Below are 13,014 nucleotides of genomic sequence, written 5' to 3' on the forward strand. Positions count from 1 at the left end.
TTACTTCTGGCTTCTCAAATTTAAATTCAGATATTTACTTCTTAGTTTTGATATGGATTTATGATATCTTCATTGTGGAAAAATTTGTAGGGAAATAATTTTTCTCTTACCAAGTTGGTTGATACATATTTGATGCAAGCATGTTGACAAGCCACAGTGAAACACCTGCATTAGATTGAAATGGCTTTAGAAATGCTGAAGTTCTTCAAAACATGCAAATTAATGTGCTCTTCCCCATATCCCTCTACCTGGGACATACTCAGTATGTCATTTTAAAGAAAGCACATTAGCATAATTAAATGTCTAATCTGAATGCCAAATGCATATCACACCCTGAATCACAGGATTGGTAAGGTTGGAAAGGACCACTGGAGGTCACCTGGTCCAACATCCCTGCTCAAGCAGGGTCCCCCAGAGCACCTTACTCAGAATTGTGTCCAGATGGCTTTTGAATATCTCCAGAGAAGGAGACTCCACAATTTCTCTGGGCAATCTGTTCCAGTGCTCAGTCACCTACACAGTAAAGCTCTTCCTCATTCATGTTAGGGTGTTCCAGTTTCTGCCCATTCCCTCTCACTCTTATTGCTGGGACCACTGAGAAGAGCCTGCCTACATCCTCTTGGCACCCTCCCTTCAAATACTTGTATACATTGACAAGATCCCCTCTCAGTCTTCTCGTCTTCAGGCTAAAAATATATGGAGTGCTTCATAACCTTGCATATCATATTATATCACTAATGTTACTTTTTTCTTCTGATTTATTGTGGCCTTGTCCTGGAAGAACGAGATGGTTACAGTCTCTTTGTAACTGGCATTTTGGTAGAGAAGTCCCAGCTGGATCCTCCCTAGCCTTTTCATTTTTTCTGTTACATGACAGTAGATGTGGTTGGTATCCAGCTGATTAAAATTACACTTACTTATATAGTGAACCAATCAGTACCTCTATTTAATGTAGAGAATTGTCATTAAAGAATATTAACTATACAATACTATACAATACACCTATGCAGAATTTCAGAAGATAAGGTACCTCCCGTGAGCTCTGAAAATGAAAAGAAAATCCGATACTTCTGTTTCCACTGTTTTACTAACCTATATCAGTAAAGCTGCTTAGCAGCTTTGTATGGTAGAAATCAGACATGAACAGATACACAGAAGAGCTTTATCTGTAGCTGCCTTTCAAATGTAATCCTAGACAGAAGGGGTGAAATTTAGTAGTCAAAATTATATTTAGCATCATTTTAAGACATCCTTCCTACTTCCTTGTTCCAGAAAGATGGAAGTCTCACATAGGTCCTATATTATCTGGTAAACTACGTGCAGGTGTCTCAGATACTCCAGGATGTCTAAAATGCCATTAAAGGCCTATGAATTCAACTCCAAGTACTCCTTGTAACTCTTGGTATTATACTACAACACAGTTAAATTTCAATTGAAATATAAATTTAAAATAATGCCATTGCTTATATTTTATTTTTTGTCTTAATTTTCACGTATCTTGTTATTTTCAACTTCTTGAGATACAATATTTTAGAAAAAATTGGATGTGTATGCTGCTGAGGCAGAAGAGACTGGTGTGTAAAGCGCACAAAGCCAGGGCAGAATACTGGCAGCACTTTCAGCAGATCATGCATGTCTAGCTTTCTGCAGTAGTCATTCTTGAACTTTGTTTTGTTCAGCAAAGTTCAAACCTCAAAATATGTTTGAAAAGCCTATTCCAAAGTTTTTCAGGAAACTTCAAACATTTTTATCATACCTTTTTGGATTTCCTTCCTTGAACTTGTCTTTTTTCCCAAGAAGGTAAATGAGGATATAGGATCCTACTTGTTCCTGGTGTACCCAGTCTACTGACTTGGAGTCTCTTTACAAAATGACATTGATACCAAACAGTGAAGTCTTAATAATAACCTCCAAGACTTCTGTCCACAAATCCAAATGAGCAAACACTTATCTTTCCTTGGCTTGCCCATAGTGGATCAGTGTTTGGAGGAAGAGGTGATATCCAGCTGCCTAGAATTTCTTTAACTCCCTATCACTGTTGAGCAGCTTTCTGTGGTTCTTGAGAAAGAATGAAATGAGGCATCTAATTGCAGTGTAGAATTCATTATCCACTCTTTCTTCAGGGCACCACAAATTAGCCAGGAAAGGCCAATGTCAAATCATCTGGGGAACTTAGCAGAATACCAAGAGTAGGAACAATTATCTGACTCAAAGCAATCATTAAGAAGTTTGCTGAATGAAGAATGTGTTACCTTAAATCAATTTCAACACTCCTTTTTGTAGACACAATTTTAGGTAGTAGTACTGACTGCATATAGTCTCAAAATAATGATTTTCGAGTTAATTTCAGTCATTTGTATTTGAGGTTTTGCACAAACTGCCAAGGAAAGAGCATTTTCCTGCAGGATTTTTTAGTTGCATCTGAAGTGTGGGTAAGCTCTGGTGTGTGCAAGTCCTGCATATAAATTAGCAATCACATTTAAAAGCAGTGGAGTGAAAGAGGTATATATCTTTTTAAAAGGTATATTTATTTTATCAGCAAAATATTATCTCAATTGTCAATAAGTTCATGTTTTTTACTACAAAATTTATCTTTGATGTATTTTTCTCATCTTTCTTGTGGAGGAAAATTGAAATAACGTTTTTTTCCATACAGCCAAGCTGGATGCATTATAAATAGAAACAAGGCTAAAAGCACAAATTTTTCACCAAAAGCTTGTTTCTCTTTTACTGACTTCCCCCCACCCCCCCAGACAATCAAAGAAGAAAGAAGAGTGCTGGAACTCACAAATGAAAATGTATTTGGGATTGTCCAGGAGAACAAACTCACAACTGTGGTTTCATTGTTGGATCATTTGGCACATACTGTTGATATGGTCAGAGTGCTTGGTGGCTACACAGGTGAATGTGGAGAGATCCTGAGCTTGGTGCTGGCTTATTCAGAGCACCCTTATCCAAAACGTGTATCTGCAATTACCACTGTGTCTTCTGATAGCACCTCACTGATCTGTGTGCCATATGGACAAGATGGTGATAGCCCAGCTATCAGAGTGGTGGGAAAGTGTGAAGGTGTGTCTGGAACACAGGCTTGACACACTGGAGTGGAGGATTGTCTGTGGTTCTTGTCTTCTTCATGAGGCTCAGGAGAAAAAACAGGCATGCCCTCAGCAGAGAGTGCAGGCAGCCTGAGTTAGTACAGACCAAGGAACAAATGACAAGACATGAATTTGCCTGTCATCACATGCATGGTTTGGGCAGGAAATTCAGCCTTCCTGAACATCATCCTGCTAAGCACATAGCAAATCAAAATCATGCCCCAGGATGTGGCATGCAGAAATTGCAAAAGAGTGAATAAAAGGGCTACATTTAAATTTCTTCCAGGTTGTACAGTTTCTTCTCTTCTATGTTGTACAGTTCTGTATTTTACAAGCTGTCCCTTTCTATGGGAATCTTATTTTCAGTTCATATATAAGCACTACATGAGCAAGCAGTAGGCACAGTTAAACATGTAAATCTATTTAAATTTGAATAACATTGTAGAACATCAAAGGAAATATTTCATGAGTAAAGTTTGTCATGGTTTAAAATAGGAAAAGCAATCTACATTAAGATTTCCAGTCTGATTGTTTTGCTTTTGGTCATCAGAATATACACGAGTTTTTCAACTTGTAGAGCAGTCTTAAAATTAATGTGTTATGAAAGTAAAATGACTCTGCTGCACTTTGCATCCTTTTCTTCTTATCCAAGAGCCTTCTGACAGCCACCTAATACCAGCTAGATTTTCAAGTGTCCCTTCTCCTTATTGCAGATAATTGGAAGCATCTGCTCCATTGTCAAAATGTGCACTCCTGTGCTTACAGCTGAAAACTGTGATCTCAGCATATCCAAACATCTCTTCATCTTTCCAGCTTTAACATAATTTTCTTGTTCTGATCATGTCCTGGAGTAAGGAGTTGGTTATTCTAAGTAGTTATTCCTTGATTTATGTCAATTTGAAGAAATTGCTGTAATTTTCAAGTCAATTGTTTCTCCTCATGACACCTGTGAACTAAAAAGGATGTGCTTTCCAAAAGATATTCAGTGCCTGATGCTCAGTTGTAGGTTTCTTGGCCATTCCTGAAATTTTTTAAGTGTTGCATCTTGGTGATACACCAGCAGCAGTTCGGTGGTACAGAAGAGGCCACGTATTGGAGGTTATGGAAACTGTTAGTGTGGGCATGCCATTCTCTTTGGTTTGTGAGGATCCTCTCAGGCTGACTGCCCTACACACAATCCAAGAAAAAGAGATTCTTATACATTGAAAGGACCCAGCAGGTTTATCTCTGGTACTTCTTTTTTCAGCTCTTGCTGGTTACAAGGGCCAAGAGCCTGACTACAGGGACTGTCTCCATGAGTGTGTTCAGCTTGTGACAGGTTTTGTAAAAGTGGCAAAGAGGGGAAGGGGTTCTGAAAATCTTCAGCAGAAGTCAGTATTCCTGTCTCTTGAGGAGAGTTCTTTTGCCTATAATTGGTAGTTCCTGTTCAGAAAAGTCCAGAATCAAAATATGGATTGATGGTGCAGGGCAGCATTGTGCAAAGAAGACACTGTTAAAAGAACTTGGAGACTACTGTAGCTCTTGCTTTCTGGCATTTGATAAGTATTACAGACATTCTAACAGATTTCAACATCTCCCCAAAAATAGTTATCCTAAGTACTACTTGATAATCCAATGCATTTTTTTACATTGAGAATCATTAAGATTTTTGATTTATGTCTACAAGCAAATTAAGTGTCCAGTGCCCCATACAAAACCAGTCTCCTAGAAAACCAACTCGTCTAGTAAGTGACTCAGCTCAACTTGAGGTAGAGTCTCAGTCCCTAGGCTCTCCCTACTGACTGAAGAGAGCTCAGACACCTGTATCTGAAATCATAACACCCATAAGTAAATGGCTGGGATGGGTTGTCTTCGGTGGCAAACTGAAGGACTCCCTGAAACTCCTGATATCATTGCACTGAAAGAGATATGCTTTTTTAGGAGTTAAGGGTGGTGCACATGAGTGCTTGGGGTACTCTTGTCAAAAGTAGGAGACACTGGGATTTCTTAATCTTTCTTCCCACTACTGGTCGCTTATTTATGAAGCAAAGATTAAAATGCCTTTTCCTTTTGCTTTCCCATGATCCTGTTACAAAACATAACCCTTTCTACCATCCTTTCTTTCTGTTTAAATCACCATCATTTTGAAGCTGCTAGCACACAGAGAGTTGTTTTCCCTAGTTTGCTTATGGACTTCTGTGTTGCAAATGGAAGTTTAAAGGGTGACTGTAAACACAGTGATATTGTAGCCTGAACCACAACCAGACCCCTTTCTGGCAAGTATCCAAGCTTGGCCTCCCATCCCTCTACAATCTTGGAGGTCCCCACTACTTCCCACACAACTTTTGTGCTATCTCCCTTTAAGTTTCTCTTTCAGCTTAAACACTTCCACCATTCCTTTCATGAGTAACACAACACTTTGAATCCAATACCCCTTAGAGCCCTTCCCCTGTAACCAGCATTTTTATTTTTATTGAAAATAACATGACCCCTTTTGTGAACTTTTTCCTGCAAAGAACATTTCTGCAAAATAAGATTTGTTAAAAGCTTCAACCCTCTGACAGATGGTAGCAAGTAGTTCTTTTTCCTGGATGCTTTTGCCAACAGTCATTCCTGGTGCTGGGCAAGGCTGGCTCAATGATTGCTGTACATAACCAAAAAACTGCATAATTCATGTAAATCAGGTGAGACAAAATGCTTTCTGGTGAGAAAGGGTATGTCTACACAAGCAGATGGCTGCAGGTGCAGTACATGTCCAGTCTGAAAGCTTTGTCTGACACATTCTGCGTCTTAGAAAGGTGTGACATCATATGAGCTTGGCTATTTGATGTCCACTAACATAAGGAGTCTCTGCCAAAAGAAATTACATCAGTCTACACAACGAACAGAAAACTACATTCATCTATCAGTTTTATTTCATTTTCCTTTTGTATTACCTAACTGTGCTGTTGTCCCTCTCCAGCTCTTGCTTTTCTCCTGGACATGCAATAAAATTTTCTATTCTGAATTTTGCCTGCTATTTGATGATTTTTTTTTTACAAAATGCATAGGCAGGTCTAGCAGCCACTCTTCTGAGAAGCAGGCTAGTACTTATTTAAGGTACTTTAAATTTCAGTGCACCAGACTTTCTAATAGCCTCTGCAATTTGAATACAGAAGTCGTTAAGACACCAGGCTGATGGGCACCCGGTATCAGATCTGTTCAAATGTGATAAAAAAATGTAAAAGTGAAGACTTAGAAGGCCCATAATTGCAGTCCTTACCTATCCCCAAGCCTGCTAGTCACTCCCAATTTCTTTTTTCACAGCTTGTCTTCACTAATGGTTGGCAATATCAGACCACCGGTCTTAGTTTGAAGAAAATGTCAGCTTAACCCAAGCAGAGTGTTTAATAGCTAAGTGGCTTTTCTTGAGTAACAATGCACACTTGTAAATTAATCATGCTGCAACTGTCTCACTCTAGGCTAACTTCACATACCAATTTAACTCATTTTTCGTGTTCTGAATGTGGAAACATTAAATCTAGGTCAATATTTTCAGTAAATTCAATAAATTATTCACTGAGTCAATTATTTTCTCGAGATATTTTGTACCACAAATTTTCTACCTGATGCCATGGAACTATTTTAGCATTCAAGGAAAGAAACCATTCTTATCTGCAAAGGAACTGTGCAGTCATGCATCTTAATTCAGGATTTAACATCACTAGGTATAGCATAGCAGGAGGGAAGCAAATTTTACCCCACCACGCACTTGATTATCTTCAGACTGAGATGTACTTGTTCTATATCTGCTTATTCATGAAGTCAAGAAGGTGAAAATTCTCCATTAATGCAATAAAAATTGTATATTCCTAGAAGCAAGTCATTAAGCAATTTGTCTGACATTGGCTGGAAAGTGTAATATAGCTTCAGATCACTTGCCTGACCCTGTAAATCAGGATGTACTCATGATTGAACAAATCCTATTTTTTAGCTTATTTCCATTTTGATTTTTACAGTTTACATGTGGTATTAGTAAAATCACACTGAAGCGAAATTTGGAAGTAAAAAGAAGTAAAAAAGGGATAACAGTCTCCTGTTGTCTAAATAAAGGCTTCTGACAGGAGTTCTGACTGTAAGAAAAAGTCGAATGAAAGTATGGACATTTGACACACAAAAGTGAATAAGCACTCCTGAAAATAAGGGATGGGCAGATGAAAGAAGGAAAAAAAGGCATGCAGGACACAAAGAGATGGTTTGCAGGGGGCACTGGCAATCCCACAAACATGGGGAGAGGTGGATTTAGACACACCGTCATAAAAAATTCACAGGGCTCACCCATAGTCGATCAAAAGTTAAAAGGAAATCTTCCAGTGAAATCCTGTCAAAACTGACATGCTCAACACTGTACTCCTTACAGAGCCAACCCCAGCAGCTGTACTGGTAACGAATGGCTTGAACCGAGATAGTGCCACGGAAGTTTCTGTCGTGTTGGCCAAATGATGCTCATCAGCTGTGGCAGGCGGTGTGGAAACTGGCAAAGACGTCCCACTGTGTCTGTCAAATTCACCTTCCCTTCTTCCTTAAGGGTTCCTTTTGCTTTTCATCACTGTCATGGCCATGCTCCAAAACAGGTCCTCTTCCTCAGTCGCACTCACAGAGAAAACTCAAGAGTGTCATGCATTGCAGGACCACACAGTGAGAACCTTCGCTCCCACTCACTTCCAAAAATTAAACCTTTCTCCCTCTCTGCAGCCTTGACCTGATAATTGTGCTGGTGGGAGGAATAAACTGTTAGTGCTGCTCCACTGAATTTGGATTTTAAATGTTCAGCACGCCATTCATTAAAACTGTAATTATTAATAGGTATTTTTAAAAAAGGCATTGGTGTCACACTTTTTTTTTTTCACAGCTTAAGTCCTGATGACTAAGGAACTGCCAGAAAGAAGAGGGACTCTTTTCGCAGTGGAAAGCATTTGGATGTGTTTAACCACAATTTTTTATCTTCAGGCTGAACAAACAATTCCAAAGAGCCTTGCTTTTAATGGGTTTTCCAGTTATATTGACTAATGTACAGAAAAGAGAGGTCAAATAACAACTGTATCCAAATAAAATTAGATTCTGCTGAAATCAGAATCTATGACTTTCTTAGCTCGAAGTCTTTTTCCCCAAGCCATTCACTATCAGCAATTATCAATTACATAGTATTTTATACAACAAATGCAAGCATTGTGCTTTTTTCATGTCTTTTATATCTCTATTAGAAGAAGCTAATTAGACCATATTTTTCATGTGCAGGATGAATATGCACTATATGTACCCAGATACATGGTGTTGAATGTTAGGGTGATTAACAGTGGTTCAATATACAATTAGATATTTTGGATTTGAATATCATTGGTAACAACACTAATAGTGTCCAAGGTTTTCCATTAACCCACTGAGATTTTGGGACACTGAAGTATTAACTCAAAGGTGTTTCCCTTCTGAGGACCAAAGGCCATACACAGATGCTAGTGTGGCTGCATTCTTGATTGTCACCCAAGTGCTTCTCTAACACAAATACTAATCTCTGAAACAAGTCAGCATATGCATCATGTACTGATTCTTCCTGAAGCATGGACACATCATGAGCCACATGGCAAACACTTAATAGGATTTCAAGTACACTTGCAAACCAGGCTGCTAAAAGCAGTTTGTTGCATTTAAATGGCATAAAAGGTTGTGTTTATTCTAAGCTCTATACTATGTATGACATTTGGAATTTAAACACAAAAGAAGAGGAGCAAACTAGAAAATAGTTCTGGTACCTATTTTTAGCTGAAAGTAGTCCTTAACACATTGAAGCTTACATGACAGGGCCATTTTCTGTTGCAGGACACTCCCATCAATAACGAGAGAGAGAGATTGGGAAAGCCAAAGATGAGAAATTAAATCCCTGAAACACTTCTTTCAGAGAGCAGGACAGGAAGTGGTGAGAACAGACATTTATTTTTATACTGAGTGTCTCGGTTCTAGGGAAATGAGAAAACGCAGTGTGAGTTGTATTGGCAAGCAGTGAGTCATTGATCCACTTTGTTGATAAAAGTATGGAAAAAGTATCCCTCAAGGAGGAAACGAACTTGAATTTGGAGCTTTGCCGGCAGCAGGGGCAAAATTCTTTTTCTGCAGCTCTATTGCTGCACCGGTCCACATGAAACACTGTAAAAATTATGAATTAAAATACATAATGGAAAAGACATAATCAAGGAATGACAGCTAATCAGCTCTATTTACCTATAACCCTTTTTATTTTATCTTTGTGATGCCTGGTTTGGTGTTTTTACTCAAGGCAGTACCCAATATCCCAGTTTCACAGAGTCATTCTACTGACTGATGAAAATATTTGCTGGATATGTTATCTTTTAGAAAAATATATAAAAGCTGTAGGCACCGTTCCCCAACGGCATAACTTGCATGTAAAGATGCCTCTTATGTGTTTTTTCTTGCCATTACTTGAATCCCCTACAGCTCCTTACAACCCTAATGTGGTGCTTCCTACTCAAGAAGCTCAGCTGTGGGCCTGCTGATTAACAAGTTTGTGGGCAAAAGAAGAAACATCAGGATGCAATCTGCTCCCTAATGCCACGAGTTTGCACCAAGGAGCCCTGGTAAGGGAGAGGCACTGCTGCAGCTGGCGTTTCCCAGAAAACCGGGGAAAGGGGAGTATCAAATTGCACCGATGACTGACCGCCTCTTGGAACCTGTGTCTATCCATTCTCCCATGTGGCTGAAATGTGGCTGTGATAACTCTGTCACCACAGCTTGGGGTCCCACTAGCATTTCCTTAACCTTATTTGCAGCCTTGAAATCCAGAACACACCATTAGATTACACAGTTAGAACTTTCTCAGGGGATTGAACCAAGAGAGAAAAATAATTGGCTTCTGCCCCACCTCAAGCTTAGTTGGGTGGTATTTTTCTACATCATTTCAGAGCTGTCTAAGCAATTTAGGACTCAGAATTTGACATACAGGTTATTTTATCCTCAAAAATTATTTACTGTTGATGCTTAAGCCTTTCTTTACCACACAAAAATAGTGGAAAAGTAGTTAGAAATAAAAACAAATCCCAGAGAGAGAGAGAGAGAGAAGGAGCAGAGAAGGGAAGGGAATTATCAATATAATCAGTGCTGCAGAGATGGAGCTGTTCCAAGCCTGTATCAAGGCAACTGGTCATTCAGCTTGAATTTGGATTTGTCAGGAGCACAGAGCTTAACCCATCATTCACTGAGAATACACTGTTCCTCCTCCATTGACTGCATTTTTAGAAAAGTCAGCATTTTCCATAAGAAAACTTTTACAGATGCTCTTGGGTATTGAAGAATACCGGCCTTGCCCAAAAAGGAACCTTAGGTTTCTTGTTATTCCCCGCCTCTAACTCCTCAGAGTATCATCTTTCATCTTTCAAATAATTTTCTTGTCAGAATGTGACTTTTTGAGTAGGGCTTTTTCCCCTTCTGTCCGGTTACTTTTACATTTTTATCCTTCATATTGAAGGAAAAAGTTTTATCTTGGATCAGCACAGGTCCCTTTATGTTTTGCTTTCTATTTCAGCAGCATGTTGCATTTAATAGGAGACATTTCCAAAAAAGGCTGAGGGTCAGACTTTCAAGTTTGCACTTAACAGCTGCATGTGTTTGAACTGAAATCCACTCAGACAGCTCTAAAGGTTCCCTTCAGCAGACTGAGCATGGCCACGCAACCCAATGAAAATCCTAGTGAGCAGGATTTTCTTTGGCAAATGGCAAACGAGCCATTTGAGATTCAAAATCAGGATTTCTGTGCCAGTGTCTGGAATATATCATCGTGCCTCTGCCACATCAATTCAGGTCAGCATTGCACTGACACCGTGGCATTGTCCCTTGCAGGTGAGGAACTTATGTGCTGACTTAAGGCTGGCATGGAAGGGGCACTTTTCCTTCAAGCTTCCTGCACCTTTTGAAAGAGTGTGACTTTTCTAACAAAGCTCACATTCTAATCTCTCGTTCTGGTCTTGAAGGTTGCATGGCAGCTATGGTCTTTAAACAAGCCTGATCAGCATTTTAGGCACAATCTTTCTTAGATATGACTGGAGTATCTGTTAAGGTCAATGTGCTTCACCAGCAGCCTAACTCGAAATTCCCAGTTCATAGTTGTTGGATATTTTTATTATTGTTTTGCTTAAGACTGAAAGTGAAAATTCTACTGGCAGACCAGAATCAAGCTCATCACTTATAAAGAAAGTAAACAGAGATTTTTGAGTCCCAAATTACTGAATGAAGTTCTCCTTTGGGAAGTTTTCTTTTCCATTTCCTGAAAAATATGCCAAGTATCTTGTATGTTTTGCAGTGGACTCCCTGTCTGTGACAGATTTGTTACTGCATGTTTTGAATTTTTCTGCATTTTTACTGCTATCCATGTAAAATGATCAACTTATTTTGCACAATGTATCCACAAATAAAAGCAAAACCTATGCATTTTATAAATCATCTGACATTCCAACAGTGTGCTGTTTTCTGACTTCAGATGACTCATTGTCATATTCATTTGTTAGCTTGTTCATCTATTAAATGTAACACGCTCTGTGACAAGTGACCCATTTAATTTTCAATTCTAATTATGCCTTTTTGGACCCTCCTAGTTCACTTTTTTCTTTTCTGAGTGCCAAAGGTTAATATCTTAAAATTAGATCTCTAAACAGAAGTGGGACATAGGCACTACTAAATGAATAAAGCAATTATAATTGTGCAGCTTTAAGCATTTCTTCTACTAACTTTCTATAAATAAAACTTTCCTCAAAGGTTTGAACAAAGATCAATTCTGAGCTAATACTAACTATAAAAGTTACTGCCAAATCCAACTAATTCTGGAGTTATGAGTAACAAGACAATTACCATGGAATTCTATAGAAATGCAAATTTTTTAGATATTTTGTTCAAGTGTACCTGACCCAGGTATTCTGCGCATACAGACACAGAACACAAGCACAATGAACATTTTTATATCATATATTCTTCCTGATTAGTACATCTTGAATAGCACATATTGATGGAATGTGATCATTGATGCAGTTACAAAACACACTTTAATAGTGTTCAAGATTGTTGATGTTTGGCAAGCTCTATAATTGCTTTAATGTTTTATAGTAATAGTATTGCATTGATTTCTTTTTGGTATCTTTCTCTTCATTATCAAGCTTGTGGATCTACTACAGCTTCTTTACTATTTGTCTCCAACACCTTTCAAGATCTGTGTGCTTTTCCTCTCATTCTACACATTTGGTTTTCAGCTCTTCCACCTCTCTCCCCAGGCCAGTGTAAACAAACGATTTCTGAGGCCATGGAGGCTGTGTAAAATGTCTGAATGACAAAGTAATGAACACTCTTTGTGACTGGAGTCGGCACAAGTATTTATTGCTAAGCAACAAAGACTGATGTCAACGAGTTTTGCCAAATGCAGATGGTGAGTAGGTTTGTTGAAAAAATGAAATCACTCTAACATAACTCTTTACAGCAGATACTAATATAATAGAAATAAAATGCACTCAACTGGTCTGAGTGAAGCGCTCCACAGAGAGGAATTAGGTTAATTTAATAATACTTTCTGATGGCTTGGCCTGTATATTATGGAGAATCTCACATGTGAAAATATTCCTAACCTATCTCAGCAAGATTAAGGAAGGAAAAACATCTGCAAAACTTTCCTAAAGTGCCTACCATCTCTGAAGTTGTGGTTCAGAATGTTGTGAAGAAAGGAAGGACACAATACACTGTACCTGGCTGGTGGAGAGGTGGTGTTTGGAATATGCAAATACAGCATTACTGGACATTTGAGACTCTCACAGCATAAACAACTTTTAGTCCTGCTCAGCAAATGCCTTTGTGTTGTCTCTCTGAACAACTTGCCAGGTATGACTGGTGGGCTGAGATTGATGATTATGTC

At 38.7% G+C, this 13,014-nt stretch overlaps 1 long non-coding RNA gene across 1 annotated transcript; it reads right to left on the reverse strand.

Annotated features, from left to right (window-relative positions):
• Positions 1–2,778: 2,778 nt before the first annotated feature.
• LOC116442164 lies at positions 2,779–10,796 on the reverse strand. Its single transcript, XR_004239426.1, has 2 exons — positions 7,392–10,796; positions 2,779–4,517 (listed from the first exon to the last, which is right to left on the reverse strand). It is a non-coding gene; the product is annotated as an uncharacterized LOC116442164 (long non-coding RNA).
• Between the last annotated feature and the right edge of the window lie 2,218 nt (positions 10,797–13,014).

Source organism: Corvus moneduloides, chromosome 3 (genome assembly GCF_009650955.1).
Source record: "Corvus moneduloides isolate bCorMon1 chromosome 3, bCorMon1.pri, whole genome shotgun sequence".
In the NCBI taxonomy this organism is placed as follows: Eukaryota; Metazoa; Chordata; class Aves; order Passeriformes; family Corvidae; genus Corvus; species Corvus moneduloides.